Raw genomic sequence first — 18,188 nt, 5'->3', positions numbered from 1 at the left:
GCTGCTTGGTTCCCAGCTCGCCTAATCGCAGCCCATGAATCCCCATGAGGCTATGTCTTTTCCCTATCCCAGGGCTTTCTTCCACCCTCCCCAACTCCTGAAACTCTTCCTCCATGCCCGCTGGAGTTCATGATCCATGATGAGCAAAATTTGTTTTATCCTCAATCTATTCTCTCAACGTCTGCTTCACTTCTTTCCCCAAGAGGCACGTGGTTGTCCCCTGAGCTCATTGCTTTTTCCACCACCTTCTCAAGCAGGGGCTATTTTGTTCTCTCACAACCTTCTCACCAAGAGGTGACATAGGTGTCTTTCTTACTCCTCACACTTTCAGAAATATCTTCCTGCTCCTCTGCAAACCCTTGCACCCCACATTGAATTTTATATCTTCAGGTTACATAAATCACTACTGTCTTCTCCTGATGCCCAGAGGTCATTTTTCAATTATTTTAGGGCTTGGTTAACTGTTTCTCTAATATGTACTGTCTTAACACTTGGTGATTAAAATGTACATGTAGATGACCCTTTCAATACCTGAGCCTCTCAGTCCCTTGAACTCCTTTCCTCCAATGATCTTTCCTCTACTCAACCCATAATTGCGATTACCTACAACTGCAACCTCTCCATAATCTCAATTTCATGCATTCCACTCTCTGACTGCAACCTCCTATCTTTCCAGTTCATCTCACGCATCCCAGCCATGCTTTGACCTCATCCGAACTATACACTGTTGCCTACCCTGTGATGTTCCTACTCCCCTCCTGACCCAGTGTCAATTTCATGGTTCAGCCGTTATCATCATTGTCCCTTCTGCACACCTTCAGCTCTTTGCTTCTCTTCCTTTGTCACATTCACCTAGCCTGACGCAGACTTAGTCAAATCCACCTCTGCACCTACTTCATACCTCCATACCTGCTGCTGAACGTGGCTGAGAACCACACACAGCCACACTGCTTGATTCACTTCAAATTCATGATGATGAAACTCCATGGGCCCTTACTGCTGATCAGGTCATTTTCCCTGATCCATTCATTCACCTTTCCTCCTAGACAGCAGTTTCATACCTTTTTTTCTCTTCTCAAACCTTTAGCATTTCCTTCCCACCCTTAATTTCAGCTGATAATTGTATTCTTTCTCCACTGGGAAAATAGAAGCAACCGGGAAAGAGCTCTACAGATTCCCATTACCACATTTATCCTCTGACCAGAAGTTGCATCTTCACACTTTCCACCTATTGCCCGCCCATCAAAGCAAATTCCTCCACTTGTGCACACAATCCTGTCCCTTTCACCTACTCAAGGACATTACTCCAGCAATGCTTCCCTTTCTCTCCTCCACCAAATTGTCTCTCTCTCTCTCTACCAGACCCTTTCCATCAGTACACAAGCATGCTATTATTTCTCATATCTTAAAAAACAACAAAGTCTTTTAATGACTACTTCCATCAGCAGCGTCTGCCCTATTTACTCCCCTTTAGAGCAAAAAAGAATCATTTATACTTGCTATGTCCAATTCCGCTCCTCCAGTTCTCTCTCAAACCAACTTCAAATCAGGCTTACGTCCCCATTAGCCTACAGAGATTGTTCCTGTCAAAGTTATCATGACTTCTATGTTACTAAATACAAGGGTCAATTTTCAGCTCTCATCTTATTGATTAATAGCATCTGACATAACTGACCACTTCCTCCTCCTTGATACAGTCTCTTCACTGAGGTTCACGCCAGGGCATCTTACTTGCTTGTTTTGTACCTGGTACCTCACTCCTTCAAACCTTCTTAGTCTTTTTTCTTCGTTCCTCCTCTTTTCCCTAACCCCTAAATGTTGAAATGCCCAGGGCTGGGACCTCAGTTCTCTGCTCTTCCTTATCCACCTCTTTCGATGGTCTCATACAAATATTAATACATGATTTCCAATACCATCAATATGCCCATGACCCCTACATTTATATCTCTAGCTCCAGATCTCTTCCCTGAACCCTGGACTCAAGCTGTCTGTTCTAAATCTCCAAATTCAACATATCCAAAACCAAACTCTTGATCTGCTCCCCAAAACTTGACCTACCCACAGGCTTCCCATCACAACTGATGGCAACTCTATTCTTCCAGTTGCTCAGGCCAGAAACTTAGAGTCATCCCTGACACCTGTTGTCCTTTCACACACACACCAGATCTGGCATCTGGCAAGTACTAATACTGCCTTCAAAATACATCCGGAATCCAACCACTTCTTGCCTCCTTTATTGCCTCCATCTAGTTGAAGCCACCATCATCTCTCACCTGGTAGATTCTCACCTGAATCTACTCTTGCTCTCAACACAGCAGCCACAATGATCTCTTTTGAATGCACCTGAGAGGCCGGGTGCAGTGGCTGATGCCTGTAACCCCCGATGCCTGCACTTTGGGAGACCAAGGAGGGAGGATCCCTCAAGCCCAGGAATTCAAGACCACCCTAGGCAACATGGCGAAACCTCATCTCTATTAAAAATACAAAAATGTTCCAGGTGTGGTGATGTGTGCCTGTAATCCCATCTAATCTGGAGGCTGAAGTGGGAGGATTGCTTGAGTCCAGGAAGCAGAGGTTGCAATGAGCCGAGATGGGGCCACTGAACTCCAGCCTGGGTGACAGAATGAGACCCTGTCTCAGAAAAAAAAAAAAAAAAGAAAAGAAAAAAAAAAAACCACAGTACTTTACATCATACCCCTTCTGTAATCAAAACTCTTCAGTGTCCCTGCCCCCCATTTTTCTTAAGGTAACACTTCAATAACTCCCATTTCTCTCAAAACTAAAGTCCTAGGTCAGGCACAGTGGCTCATGCCTATAATCCCAGCACTTTGGGAGGCCAAGGAGGGAGGATCACTTTAGCGCAGGAGTTCAAGACCACGCTGACCCTACGAAAGAATCAAAAAATTAGCTGGGCATGGTGGCACATGGCTGTAGTCCCAGCTTCTCAGGAGGCAGAGGTGGGAAAATTGCTTGAGCCAGGGATGATCATGCCACTGCACTCTAGCCTGAGCAATAGAGCAAGACCCTGTCTTAAAAAAAAAAGCCAAATAAATGAAGGTCTTTACAAAGTCAAAATGGTTCTACATTATTTGTCTACTGCATCTCTCTACTTTTCTGACACTCTTCCTTGCTCATTTCAGCCTCCTTGTTGTTCCTTAAACACACTAGGCATGCGCTTACCTTTGTGTCCTTACTCTAGCTGTACCCTCTACCTGAATACACTTGCCCCAGATATCTACTTGATGAACTTTCTCATTCCTGCAATGTTCAAATCTCACCTTCTCAGTGAGGCCCACCCTGATCACCCACCCTTCCCCCTACTCCCTGACGCTCCTGATCACCCTTAACCTGCATAATCTTGTTCTTTTTTGTCCTCATGGCACTTAAGAAGTCTAACATACTATGTAATTTAAATATTTGTTATGTGTATTGCTGATTATCTTTCTTCCCCCTCCCTGCAGGGATCTTTATCTATTTTGTTCACAAACCTATCCTAAATGACCAGAACAGTGCCTGGCACGTCATAGGCAGACAATAAAAACTTTTTGAATGAGTGAAAAGAATCCAGTCACAGTGAGTTATTTCTTCAGTCATGGGAAGTGGCTGGGACAAGGGCAAAGGGGAAAAAGGGACTAGAAAGAGCAAATAGAACCGATGATAAATGCATGGTTAGAGAGTAAAGTTAGGTAGAGTTGAAACGAACAACCGAATCAGGTATGTATAATTAACCCGAGGGAGGGACAGAGAGAACGAGAGACAGATGAGATGAGATTTCCCGTATGGTAGGTAATAGAGCAACTTTATTTAGCACATATAAGGTAGATACAGGCCTGGGCCAGTGGCACTGGCTTACCCAGTTCCCATCACAGACAGTCGTTTTTTAGCTTCTCTGCCAGCCTTTAGTGAGCTAATGATACAGTTCAACCGAGAGGCACCAGAGAGAACAAAGTCTAAAGAACAAGACCCTAATGGTGAGTTCTTTGAAAAAGAAGCTCCTCTCTTCTCCTATTCCCCCAAATGTCTTCTCAGTAGAAGATTCTGCAGTAGCAGATATTTTGGGCAGCCCCCAGGCCCATTTCATCGGAGCTCTGTGATCGCTGGACTCAGATGGGCTAACAGTGCTGCTTGCCTGGCCCCCAGCATAGCACTGTAACACCAGCCTGCCTTCCTTTCTCACAGGGATTGCAGCCTCCAGGCTGACTGCCAACATATCCTTTCTTCCAAGATGCCAGTCCTGTGCAAGGAGCCTCTGCACTCAGCATAACCAAGTTAAAGGAGCTCCTAAAGCCCCCTAGACATTTTGGTTACAGACCTGCAATGTTAGCTGTATTGCTGCCCCGAGGGCTTGAGGCCAGAGCAGGGTCTGGGCCAGGAGACCTTACTTGTCCTAGGGAAATAGAATCCCAGAGACTTTTCAGTCTGGAGGCTTCACCTCACAACACACCTAACCAGCCCCAGGCATCTCTTAGTTTCCACAGGACTCCTGGCAGAAGTTCCAGCAGGTCCCTCTTGACTAGACCCCAGTTCACAGGAAGGACTCAAACCAAATCGTACTGTCTTTTGCCAAAACGGATTCAAACCAAATCAGCTATGCTTTTCATTTACAGTGTGCCTTTCATTTAAAGCTGTGCCTTAAGTTTCATGTAGGGAATATAAGCACATCAATGGTGATCAGCTAGGGCTGAGAGAGAAGCCAGTAAGCCTTGAAGTAGGGTAAGGCCGTATCATTTTCTCCATAAAATGGATAAGTTCATTCATGAGAAAGACATTCATATTTGTGCAAACCAGGTATGACAGAGAGCCCTATGTGGTTCAGCGCAAGCAAAAAACACAGTAAAAGAAACAGCAGTCCTGCAGAAAATGTAATTTAAATCCATTAAAATATTTACCGAGTCTGGCCGAGCATGGTGGCTCACGCCTGTAATACCAACACTTTGGGAGGCTGAAGCAGGTGGATCACAAGGTCAGGAGTTCGAGATCAGTCTGCCCAATATGGTGAACCCCTGTCTCTACTAAAAATACAAAAATTAGCTGGGCATGGTGGCACACACCTGTGATCCCCCAGCTACTCGGGAGGCTGAGGCAGGAGAATCGCTTGAACCTGGGAGGCGGAGGTTGCAGTGAGCCAAGATCGCACCACTGCACTCTAGCCTAGGCAATAAGTAAGTGAGAGGAATTGAAATATGTCTAAGGAAACTAAGAGGTAGAAGTTATTTTGATCTGCTCTTTATAATCATCTCAGATGCCTGCCCTGGGCAATGTCTAGGTTATTACTGAATTCTGGGGACATTCCCATATTAGCCCAATGCCTAATCAGAAAAGAAAGCTGACCATAGTCAACTAGAGGGTAAGGAACCAAGTGAAAATAGAGAGAGTTCTCCGGACCTCTGAATCTGGGTACAATCATTCAGTATGAAGACAGGAGCTAGGGGAAGACAGAAAACATGGAATTGTATTTTGATTGACTTTTTTTCTGATTACAAAAGTAATATATATTCAATGTAGAAAACCAGGAAGATACTGAAAAATACAAGAAGGTGTTAAAAATAAAACAACACTTGTGACCCCACCACCCAGATTTAACCAAGATTAACATGTTAGTGTACCTTTCCAGTGTGGTTTTCAATGCATATTCTTTTTAAAATCAAGTTAGAAACATAGTGTATATGCTATTTTAGAAATTCTTTCTCAGCTGGGCGCAGTGACTCATGCCTGTAATCCCAGTACTTTAGGAGGCCAAGGCAGGTGGATCAACTGAGGTCAGGATTTCAAGACCAGCCTGGCCAACATGGTGAAACCCCATCTCTACCAAAAATACAAAAATTAGCTGGGCATGATGGCACACACCTGTAAATCTCAGCTATTCTGGAGGCTGAGGCAGGAGAATTGCTTGAACCTGGGAGGTGGAGGTTGCAATGAGCCAAGATCGCACCACTGCACTCCACTGCAGTCTGGCGACAGAGAGAGCTTCTGTCTCAAAAAAATGAAAAGAAATAAATTATTTCTCATACATTACATCATAAATCTTTTCCTAAATCATTACATATTATTCTGCAATATGATTTGTTAAAGCTATATATGATTTTGTGCAATAGATATGCTATAATAGGCTTACCCAATTTTATATGGAAGAGCACTTAGGCTGTTTCCAAGCATAGAATTCTAAATATGGCAAGGTTATCTGCACAACTCCTGTTTTCAGGCATACTGACCTCCATTCCTTACAAGCAGATAATGATCCCTTGAAAGTTCTCTACTCAAAAGAACCCTGCCATAGCAGAAGCAACTCTTCCCCAAGCATTCAGCTGCCCTGTGCTCTCCAGGGAAAGCCTAGCATTGGGCATTGGGCATGCTTGCCTCTAAATAGCAAGGCCAGTTGATCCTTAAGCAAATGAAGAGAAAGTATTTGTCATTCTAAATCAGGGAAGTAGCTCAATTCAATTCAATTGTATAATTCTTAAAAACATATTTTGTGCCAGTCCTGAAAATGGTATTATAGAAGAAAAGTATGGTTTCTACCTTTAAGAAGATTGCTGACCAGGCTGGGTGCAGTGGCTCATGTCTGTAATCCCAGAACTTTGGGAGGCCGAGGCAGGCAGATCTCCTGAGGTCAGGAGTTAGAGGGCAGCCCGACCAACATGGCAAAACCCCTTCTCTACTAAAAATATAAAAATTAGCCAGGCATGGTGGTGCATGCCTGTAGTCCCAGCTACTCAGGAGACTGAGGCATGAGAATTGCTTGAACCATAGACACGGAAGTAGTGGTGAGCTGAAATTGTGACACTGCATTCCAGCCTGGGAGACAGAGCAAGACTCTATCTCACAAAAAAAAAAAAAAAAAAAAAGAAGAGGAAGAAGAGGAGAGGAAGAAGAGGAAGGAGAAAAAGAAGGAGAAGGAGGAGGAGGAGGCAATTGCTGGTGGGATGTGGTGGCTCATACCTCTAATCCTAGCACTTTGGGAGGCCAAGGAAGGAGGATCACTTGAGCCGGGGAGGTCAAGGCTGCAGTGAGCTATGATCACACTACTCCATGCCAGCCTGGGTGACAGAATGAAACCCTGTCTCAAAAAAAAAAAAAAAAAAAAAAAAAAAAGATCGCCATCTTCCTGGGGTGACAAACATAATTTTAAAAGAGTCAGGTAGAAACATAGGACTGTATTTATGATGAAACAACTATGACTGAATGCTATGGTTTTCAGTTCACACGTGCTTTAGGAAGTGAGAAAAGTATAAGTGCAATGTGGAATAATACAGTGGTTGAGAAAACTCCAGAGAAGACCTGGTAGAGCTTGGAGGCAAGGTAGGCAAGGAACATTTCAAGAGGAGGGGACACTACAGCTGAGGCACAGAGATGAGAAAGTGCAGGAAGCAAGAAAGAGGCTCATCTGGCTGCAGCAGAGGGAGAAACGGTAAATCAGATCAGATAACTCATATATTGGGCATGCGCGCAGAGCCAAAAAGATGTTTGGCCTTAATTCTATAGGTATTCCCCTTTGCCATAGGTGTTACACCAAGAAAGAACACATTAAATCAAGCAAATTTAAGCTGGGTTTTTGTTTTTGTTTTTTGGTGGTGGGGAGGGATGATTTATAAGCAGAACTTCTCAAAGCTTTTAATATGCTTATATATGTGGCAGTATTGAGAAGGGAAGATTTGATATTCCAAGCATCTTTGGCCACAGAACTCTTGATCATGGAACATTTCCAGTGTTCCATGAGACACAATTAGGGGCTAGTGAGCCACTGACTTTTGAGTTGGAAAGTGACACATGGAGAAAACAAAGTTTTGGAAGATTGATCTCATGGTAGAATATAAAGCGAATAGGAGAGAAAAGAGCCTGGATTCGGGCAACACAATCAGATGATTGGATAAAGTCTCAAGATTAGGGGGCGGGTTGCACTACACTGGAGTGGAGAGCAACAGCATTGATTGAATGCAAAAGAGCCTGGATTCGGGCAACACAATCAGATGATTGGATAAAGTCTCAAGATTAGGGGGCGGGTTGCACTACACTGGAGTGGAGAGCAACAGCATTGATTGAATGCACAGTCTTCTGTTGGACCCTGGGATGATACAGAAGTGTCAGAATTCCTGGGTCTTGTAGGAGTAATGAGGATCAATCAGGAGTTTGATTGTGAGGCATAGAAATCAACTTGGACCAGCTAAAGCAAAAAGACCATTTTTAGGGAAATAGGGATGTGTCACAAGGACTGGATCTAGGTACTGGAAATCAACAAAAAGTTCCCCATCTGATCTCAGCTTCTCTGTGTGTCCACTACGTATACAACCTTTCTCCTATTTGCTTTCCTCTCCACCCCCTACCTCCTTTCTCTCTCTCTCTTTTTTTATGTTTGTTTGTTTGTTTGTTTGTTTGTTTGTTTGTTTTTGGAGACAGAGTCTCCCTCTGTCATCCAGGCTGGAGTGCAGTGGCTTAATCACTGCAGCCTCAGTTTCCTGGGCTCAAGTGATCCTCCCACCTCAGCCTCCTGAATAGCTGGGACCACAGGTGCAAGCCACAGTGCTCAGCTAATTTAAAAAAAAAATTGTTATCAGAGATAGAGTCTCATTATGTTGTCCAGGCTGGTCTCAAACTCCTAGGCTCAAGCAATCCTCCCATTTCAGCCTCCAAAAGTGCTGGGATTACAGGTGTGAGCCATTGCACTTGACCTTCTCTGCAGTTATTGAGTTTGCATATTACACTGAGTTTACATCTTACATTTCTAGCCATATCAGAAACTACCTCTGCATCTCTCCTTCTCAATTTCAGATTTCTAGTAGAAAGAATCTTGTTCACCCAGCTTGGGACTCACTGAGTTATGACCAGTGGGATAGATTTTAGAAGATAAACATGGCTGTAGGGACTTACCCTGTGAATTAGTGGGGGAGCTGCTTACCAGGAAAAGGGATCTGCTGTAAAGTGATACTGTGACTTTAAATTGAAAGTGTGCTTCTAGAAGAGTTGAAGAGGAGTGGATTATTGTTGAATGGAATTAATGAAGCTTTAAAAGAACTTTATTAGAAAGTCCATATCCTTGTCTCTTTCCCAAACTCCTTTAGTTCCCAAGTCCTGAAAGAATCTATGGATAACAGAAGCAGAACACTACAGTGGTTAAGAGCACATGCTCTGGGGTTACACTGTTTGTGTTTTGGATCCTGGCCTTGGGGACTTGGGCAAGTAACATGATGTATCGGAGCCTCAGTTTCCTCACCTGTAATATGGGTATCACGAGGAATAAATAAGGTAATACGTGTAAAGTGTTTGGCACAATGCTCTTGATAATGTTAGCAACATAATTTTGTAATGAAAATTAACTGATGGAGCTGAAATGTGCATCAGCAGGTCCAAATATCCTTGATAAACTGGCCAAAAGAAAGATGAATTGGCATAGAGGCAAGTGTTCATCTCGGTTCTCCAGATATCCCTGTAAACGTGGCCTCTGGAGTAGAAGATTTGGGGAGAAAAATAAGCCATGAAGCTCTTCTGGCGCCAGCATGAACATCAGCAATCATGGGTCTTTTGGGCCAGTCACATTCCTCTTTGTTCCTAGAGATTTAATATCTACCTACCTACTAAATGGCCTTGATTTGGAGGAGAGAAGACAAGAAGAGGAATTGCTTTCAGCTGGTCCTCGCCTTTAACTAACCAGGGGTACAAAAATTTTTAAAACACAGAGGAGACCATGTGTAAAACATTAGTTAAGTTCAGATATAAATCTAGTCTTTGACCAGTCCAGAGCTAATCAATATGCTTTTCTACTCTCTTTGAACTTTTGAGTTTTCTGGCAACAACAAAAATCCCAAACCTCATCCAAAACCGTAGTCCAGACAGCCCAGTTTCTGCACTCCCTTCCTTGTGTCACATATTGTTGACAGAACTACTCCTGTTACCACATTCATTCCAGTGGTGATTCAAATTCTTCTGCAGAAATGGACTTGAAAGACAGAAAACTGCTCCTGTAATCACTTAATAAGGAATCTTGGACGAGGAATACAGAGCTATGAATACGAATTTACTCTTAGCCTTTATGGATGCCTTTTTCCCAGTTATTTTCATTGAAAATCTTGATGAACTAATTTAAATATCAAGGTAAAGTGAGATGGAAAATTACCCAGAATAAGAGTTTTCTGAAAATACAGATCGGCCTCTTTTAAGCACATCAAGTTTGCTTTGTTTAAATTACAAATTCACATATATTTGAAATGTGTTTAAATGTGTCAGTTTTAAGCAAAACTAAACTATTTGATTCCTTTCCAAAAATCAGGAATTTGCTTTGGAAAAACCCCATGAAGTCTGATTTACAAAGCAGAGGGGGAAGTGAGTAGCGGGTGAGAAAGACCCACCCAAAGGCTGCAACCAGCTTCCCCAGGAAGATTCATAACCATGCCACAATACTACCCTGCAATTCGTTCCAACAGATTTTACTGTAACTCTAAATCATTAGAAGCAACTGCTGCTATTACTAGTGCTATCTTTGCCTCAAAAAGAGGAAAAATCAATATAATCCCCTCAGGATCTAGGAGAGAAATCAGCCCATTTGTCATAAGAACTGAAAACCTCAGCTAAATAGCATATGAAACGTCAGTATTTCATACCTCGATATTATATATTTTTGAAAATAAAGTGAGCATACACACAAGAAGTGGCTAGATGCAGCAGTTATAAAGTGGCTTAAGTTGGGTTAACTAAACATAACATAGAAAAACCATCCTATCTATTGCAAATTCTTTCCAGAAAAAGGTAAGAAAAATCCAACCACTTTTTAAACATCCTGAGCTATTCACAGCAAGTGAATCCTTACCCTTACCAGATGTATAAACATTTACATAAGGCAGGTTCATCACTTGGAGAGTGTAATCAAGGAGGTACTAACGCAGTGCTCCTCTTGAATGACTTCCTCCTCATTAGGGTCATCATTGTTTTGCAGTGTCCAGGGATGAAAGGACTTTGAAAGGTCATGTGTCTTGTGACCCAACTAGCAGCATCGGCATCACTGGGGAGAAGCTGGTTAGAAATGCAGAAGCTTGAGTCCACGCCACTCTTACTGACACCGAATCTGCATTTTGACAGGATCCCTGGGTGATTCACACACATATTCAAGGTTAAAATATGCCACATTCTCCTGCTTCTGAGCAAAACTGGGCACGAGGGACAAACTGGTCTCCTTCAGCCACTTTCAAGTCCTTTATGGAGTGTCCTGTGTGAGTCACTGAGAGGAAAGGGGAAATAATGCTTATTTAGGGAAGTCTTGCATAACTTAACAAAGTAACTTCTTCAATACACTCAAGTACCTATTTTTGGAAGCCCTACAGGTTAGGTCAAAGTAAAGAGAAGCAAAAAATGGAGTGAGTTCAAGTAAAAAACTCTGACAAAGTAAGGGAAGTACAGAAGCTGAGTCTATGAGGGATGAGAGGAGCAATTTAACCAAATTATCAGATCCAAAATCATCTCTGCACTGTAGATGATTTATAGCCCTAGAAGCTTAGAGGCTTGAGTCTCTTGCAGTATTTCATTTCAAATTAATAATTTTTATCTAGGGCTTCCCTATGGCTTAAAATGAAGGCCCTGGAATTTCTGAAGTGAGATTATCTGACGATTTGTATGTATGGTCATTCTGTACTTATCCTGTAAGTTTCATATTTGTAACGAGACTGGAATCTGAACAACAGAAAACTCTGTGGAAGTAAGCCAAAAGCTGATGGACTTAGGAAAGTTACATATGTGCGTTTCAGTGGTCCTCAAATTTAGCTGCACATTAGAATCACTTGGACTTTGGAGAAAAAAAAAAAAACAGATTTCTTGAGGTATAACTGACAAATAATAAGACAAACATATTTCAGTATACAATTGGATGAGTTTTGACATGTTATATTCTTGTGAAACCATCACCACAATCAAGCTATTCACCCCCCAAATTTTTTGTGCCTTTTTGTTGTCCCACCCTTCATTCTGCAACCACTAATCTGCTTTCTATTACTATGGATTAATTTGTGTTTTCTGGAAGCTTAAATAAATGAAATCATATGGTGTGCATGTTTTTGGGGGAGAGGGCAGGGGGAGCTGGTTTCTTTCCCTCAGTTTAACTGTTCTGAGAGTCATCTGTGTTTGCATGTGTTAATAGTTTATTCTTTTTATTGGTAAGTAGTATCCTGTTGTGTGGATGTACCACATGTTGTCTAACCATTCACAACTGAAGGATATTTGGGTTGTTTTTCATTTGGGGCAATTGAAAATAAGCAGTATAAACTGCTATAAAGAGTCATATACAGACATAAGCATGTACGTTTTCATTTTTCAAGGTAAATACCTAGAAGTGGGTATAGTAAGTGTATGTTTAACTTGAAAAGAAACTACCAAAATGCTTCCAAAGTGGTTGTACCATTTTGCTTGCCTGCCAGAAATGTATGAGTTCTAGTTACTCCACATCCTTCCTAGCAGTTGATATTCTCAGTATTTTTTTTTTATTTTAACCATTCTAATAGGTGTGTAATGGTATTCCATTATGATACTAATTTAAATTTCCCTAATAACTACTGAGGTTGAAAAATCTTTCATGGTCATATTTGCCATCCTTGTATCTTCTTTGGTGAAGAATCTTTCAAGCCTTCTGCTTATATTTTAACTAGGGTTTTGTTTTGGTTTTTCTTAATTGTTGAGTTTTAAGAGTCTACATATACCGCAAACAACTCCTTGGTAAGATATATGATTGGCAAATCCTTTCTCCTAATCTTTTTATTCCCTTAACAATGCCTTTCAAGAGCAGAATTTTTTTTTTTTTTTTTTTTTTTGAGACAGAGTCTCCCTCAGTTACCCAGGCTGGAGCGCAGGGGCGAGATCTCGGCTCACTGCAAGCTCCACCTCCCAGGTTAACGCCATTCTCCTGCCTCAGCCTCCTGAGTAGCTGGGACTACAGGCTCTTGCCACTACACCCAGTTAATTTTTTTTTTTTTTTTTTGTATTTTTAGTGGAGACGGGGTTTCACCATGTTGGCCAGCATCGTCTCGATCTCCTGACCTCATGATCCACCCGTCTGGGCCTCCCAAAGTGCTGGGATTACAGGCATGAGCCACCGCGCCCGGCAAGAGCAGAAATTCTTAATTTGATGCAATTCAATTTATTACTTTTTTTCTTTTCTTTTTTTTTTTTTTTTTTGAGACAAAATTTCACTCTGTCGCCCAGGCTAGAGTGCAGTGGCACGACCTCAGCTCAATGTAACCTCTGCCTCCCGGTTTCAAACGATTCTCCTGCCTCAGCCTCCTGAGTAGCTGGGACTACAGGCGCACGCCACCACGTCTGGCTAATTTTTGTGTTTTTAGTAGAGATGGGGTTTCACCATGTTGGCCAGGCTGCTCTCGAACTCCTGACCTCAGGTGATCCACCCGCCTCAGCCTCCTAAAGTGCTGGGATTACAGGTGTGAACCACTGTGCCCAGCCTATTAATTTTCTTGTATGGATGGTGCGTTTGGTGATCTGAGAAATCTTCACCTAACCCAAGGTCACAAGGATTTGCTCCTGTTTGCTTCCAAAAGTTTTGTACGTTTAGATTTTATATTTAAGTCTATTTTGAGTTAATGTTTGTATATAATGCAAAGTTTAGAATGATGTTTAGTTTTTTGTCTATAATCTATGAATATCCAATAGTTCTAGCACCATTTATTGAAAAGACTGACCTTTATCTACTGAAGTGCCTTTGCACTTTTATTGAAAGTCAATTGACAATTGACGATATATTTGTGGGTCTATTCTGGATTCTTTATTCTGTTACGTTGATCTATTTGTCTATCTAATACAAATACCAGATTGGATATTTGTATTAAGACAAATATTATTTGGGTATTTGTCAAGACAAATGAAAATTGTCTTGATTACTGTAGTTTTATTGCAAGTCTTTAAGTCCAGCTTTATTATTTTTCTAAGAAAAATATGAATTCTAGATTAAGCTTAAATTTTAGAATAAGTTTGCCAGTTTCTGAGAGGGGAAAGCCTACTGGAATTTTGATGAGGATTGTATTGAATCTGCAGATCTATTAGGGGAAAAATGACATCTTAACAATATTGGGTCTTTCAATTCATGAGCACAAAGTCCTCTTTCATTTTTCTCAGCAATGTTTTCTTAGTTTACAGAACTTACAGCTCTTTTGTAAGGTTTTTTCTCTAAATATTTGATTATTTTGCACTATTATAAGTGTCATTATTTATATAATTTTAATTTCCAAGCATTTATGAAACCATTTAGAAATAGTTGATTTTTTTTATATTGATCTTTTATCCTGCAGGCTTGTTAAACTCATTTATTAGTTCTGTAGTTTTTTTGTAGAGTCCATCAAATTTTCTACATAGAGTGTCATGTTGTCTGAGAATAAAAACAGTTTTATTCTTCTTGTCCAATCTTAATTCATTTTATATTTTTTTCTTGACTTACTGTACTGGCTACAACCAGTACAATGCTGAATAAATATAGTGACAGTGGACAGCCTTTCTTTGTTCTTGGTCTTAAAGGAAAAGCATTCAGTCTTTCCTATTAAGTATGATGTTAGCTTTAGGTTTTTCATAGATGCCCTTTCTCAAATTAAAGAAGTTTCCTACTTTACTGAGAGTTGCTTTTATTTAAAATCAGAAATGAGGCCAGTCACAGTGACTCACACCTGTAATCCCAGCACTTTGGGAGGCCAAGGTGGGAAGATTACCTGAGGTCAGGAGTTCGAGACCAGCCTGGACAACATGGTAAAACCCCACCTCTACTAAAAATACAAAAATTAGCTGGGAGTAGTGGTGCAGGCCTATAGTCCCAGTTACTTGGGAGACTGACACAGGAGAATTGCTTGAACCTGGGAGGCAGAGGTTGCAGTGAGCCGAGACTGTACCACTGCACTCCAGCCTGGGCAACAGAATGAGGAAAAAAAAAAAAAAAGAAAGAGAGAGAGAAAGAAACAGAGAAGAAAAGAAAGAAAGAAGGAAATAAAGAAAAGAAAAGAAAGGAAGAAAAAGGTCTTGGATTTTGTCATTTCTTTTTCTGTATCTATTGATATATTCACATGGTTTTCCTTTTCAACCTGTTACTGTGGTGAATTACACTGAGTGACTTTCAAATATTAAACTAATCTTGCATTCCTGGGTTATGGCCATAATGTACTATCCTTTTATACATTGTTATATTCTATTTGCTATATTTTCCTAACAATTTTTGCGTTTATACTCATGAAGGATATTGGTCTGCAGTTTTGTTTTCTTGTTACGTCTTTGTCTGGGTTTGATATCAGAGATCAGAGTAATATCAGTATTGTAGGCACCATAAATATTTACTTGTAATGCTTTTTATTTTAATTTTTTCATTTTTGAGACAGAGTTTTGCTCTTGTTGCCCAGGCTGGGGTACAATGGCATGATCTCAGCTCACTACAACCTCTGCCTCCTGGGTTCAAGCGATTCTCCTGCCTCAGCCTCCCGAGTAGCTGGGATTACAGACATGTGCCACCATGCCTGGCTAATTTTGTATTTTTATAGAGACAGGGTTTTACCATATTGGTCAGGCTGGTCTTGAACTCCTGACCTCAGGTGATCTGCCTGCCTCGGCCTCCTAGAGTGCTGGGGATTATAGGCATGAGCCACCGCACCTAGCCTATAATGCTTTTTTTTTTTTTGAGACAGAATCTCACCCAGGCAGAAGTACAGTGGCATGATCTTGGATCACTGCAACCTCTGCCTCCATAGTTCAAGTGATTCTCCTGCCTCAACCTCCCTAGTAACTGGGACCACAGGCATGCGCCACCATATTCTGCTGATTTTTTGTATTTTTAGTAGAGATGGGGTTTCACCATGTTGGCCGGGCTGGTCTCGAACTCCTGACCTCAGGTGATCTGCCCACCTCAGCCTTCCAAAGTGTTGGGATGACAGGCATGAGCCACTGCCTCTGGCCATGGCTGGGATTTAAACTCAAGCTTCCTAAATCAAAGTTTATTTCTTTTTTTTTTTTTTTTTTTTTTTTTTTGAGACGGAATTTCGCTCTTGTTGCCCAGGCTGGAGTGCAATGGCGTGATCTTGGCTCAACGCAACCTCTGCCTCCAGGTTTCAAGCGATTATCCTGTCTCAGCCTCCTGAGTAGCGGGGATTATAGGCAGGTGCCACCACAGCCGGCTAATTTAGTATTTTTAGTAGAGACAGGGTTTCTCCATGTTGGTAAGGCTGGTCTTGAACTCCTGACCTCAGGTGATCTGACTGCCTCAGCCTCCCAAAGTGCTGGGATTACAGGCATGAGCCATGGCACCCGGCCAGTTTATTGCTATCTTTTTGTATATCATAGCTACTTATATTTTGTTCTGTGACATGTGTTTATTGACTTGAATTCTGTCTGCATTTCTCTCTTGTCCCCGGAATACACTGTTTTGGATTGTGGGAAGGAGCCCCATCTAACCCCAAACCTTATAATTTTCACTGGACCTACCGCATTGTCTGTACCCAGAAGATGATTCTAGGGTTTTTCTTTTTCCTTTTGAGCGAGCTAAGTATCTGGGTTTATCTGACCGCACAGTATTCATCAATCTGCCTTTTTCGTGGTCCATCCACAATCTAAGATTTAAATCAGGCTGTAATTAACTCTAGCACACAGGCTTTTCTACAAAAACCTTCCCAGGCTGCAGACTGTCAGCCTGCTTTTCTCCATTAATGCATGCCATTGGCAGCCAGCAACCAGATTTTGCCCCGAGCTACCCACACAAGTTTGAGGCAAGATTATGGGTGAAGAAAAGCTTGGGGTGGATGCATCTCCTATGTGTAAAGCCTGTTTTGGTTGAGTGATTCCAAGTGCTGGTACACTATGATTAATTAACTTGGCTAAGCATTAATTCTTAAAAATCAGGAATCATTTGAATCATTCCTCCAGGTGAGTTGCTCAGCTGCCTCCAGGGAGAGGATCAGTTGAAAAAAGTGAACAATTAATGTCTTAGAGATGACACACATTCCAAAGAGATAAAGAGAAAGGCTAATAAGGCATCTCTTTGATGCACACTTTCTCTCTCTGTTTTGTTTTGTTTTGTTTTTGGTTCACAGGTATCCTCAGCCTCAATATAGACTCGTATGTAAATCTATGTAAGCCTGTGAGTTTGTTTCTTTCCATAAATATTCAACAATGCAAATCCTACCCCCAAAACTGCCTTCTTTGACCCATTTCCTGTATTCCTGTGTCTGTTATCTTCAGATCTCTCCACCTGACTGTCCTCATTATTGAAACGTCATATTTTGACCTCAACACTTCATAGTTGCTGGTGTGACTTCCTCTATGTTTGAAATGTTTTCTCAGTTACTGCCCTAAGTAAAAAGCAAACACAACAAGTTAGGGCTTGGCTATCTTTTTTTTTTCTTTCAAAAAAGAGCTATTTATTACTAAGGCAAGTCTACAATAACACTAAAAGTATTCAAAAAGAAAAACATCACTCATATTTCTGCCACTTACCACAACCACTTTCTTTTCTCCCAGATTTTCTTCCAGTCTTCAGTCAGATATAGAAATATTTTACATAAGCATAATTATAATGTTCATGTAATTTTTGTGTTCCACTTTTTGTTTAACATCACCTAATAAACATTTTCTTGTCCTTGCATACTCTACCTAATGATCTTTTTTTGTGGCTTCGTGGTTTCCCATGGATATGCCATAACTTGTTTAATCATTTCCCCTGCTGCTATGGATTAAGTTGTTTCCAGTTTTTAACTATTATAAGTGGTTCTTTTTTTCTCTCTCTCTGAGATAGAGTCTAGCTCTGTCATCAGGCTGGAGTGCAATAGCATGATCTCGGCTCACTGTAACCTCCAACTCCCTGGTTCAAGATTCTCCTGCCTCAGCCTCCTGAGTAGCCGGGATTACAGGAGCGTGTCGCCACGCCTAGCTAAATTTTGTATTTTTAGTACACATGGGTTTCACCATGTTGGCCAGGATGGTCTCAATCCCCTGACCTCATGATCTGCCTGCCTCAGCTTCCCAAAGTGCTGGAATTATAGGCGTGAGCCCAGCCATAACTATTATAAGTGGTTCTTCTATAAACATGTAGTGCATGTAAAGATTTCCCTTCTTCTTTTTAATTATTTCCTTTGTAGAAATGTCCAGGAGGGCTGTTGCCAAGTTGAAGGCTTTGAATGATTTTCAGGGATGATGAGCTCTTAAAAAGGCAGTGCCACAGAAGTTCATAACACATGTTA

The sequence above is a fragment of the Macaca mulatta genome, chromosome 13, assembly GCF_049350105.2.
Source record: "Macaca mulatta isolate MMU2019108-1 chromosome 13, T2T-MMU8v2.0, whole genome shotgun sequence".
NCBI lineage: Eukaryota > Metazoa > Chordata > Mammalia > Primates > Cercopithecidae > Macaca > Macaca mulatta.
The sequence above is the reverse complement of the archived record's forward strand: the minus strand, read 5'-3'. Positions refer to the sequence as shown.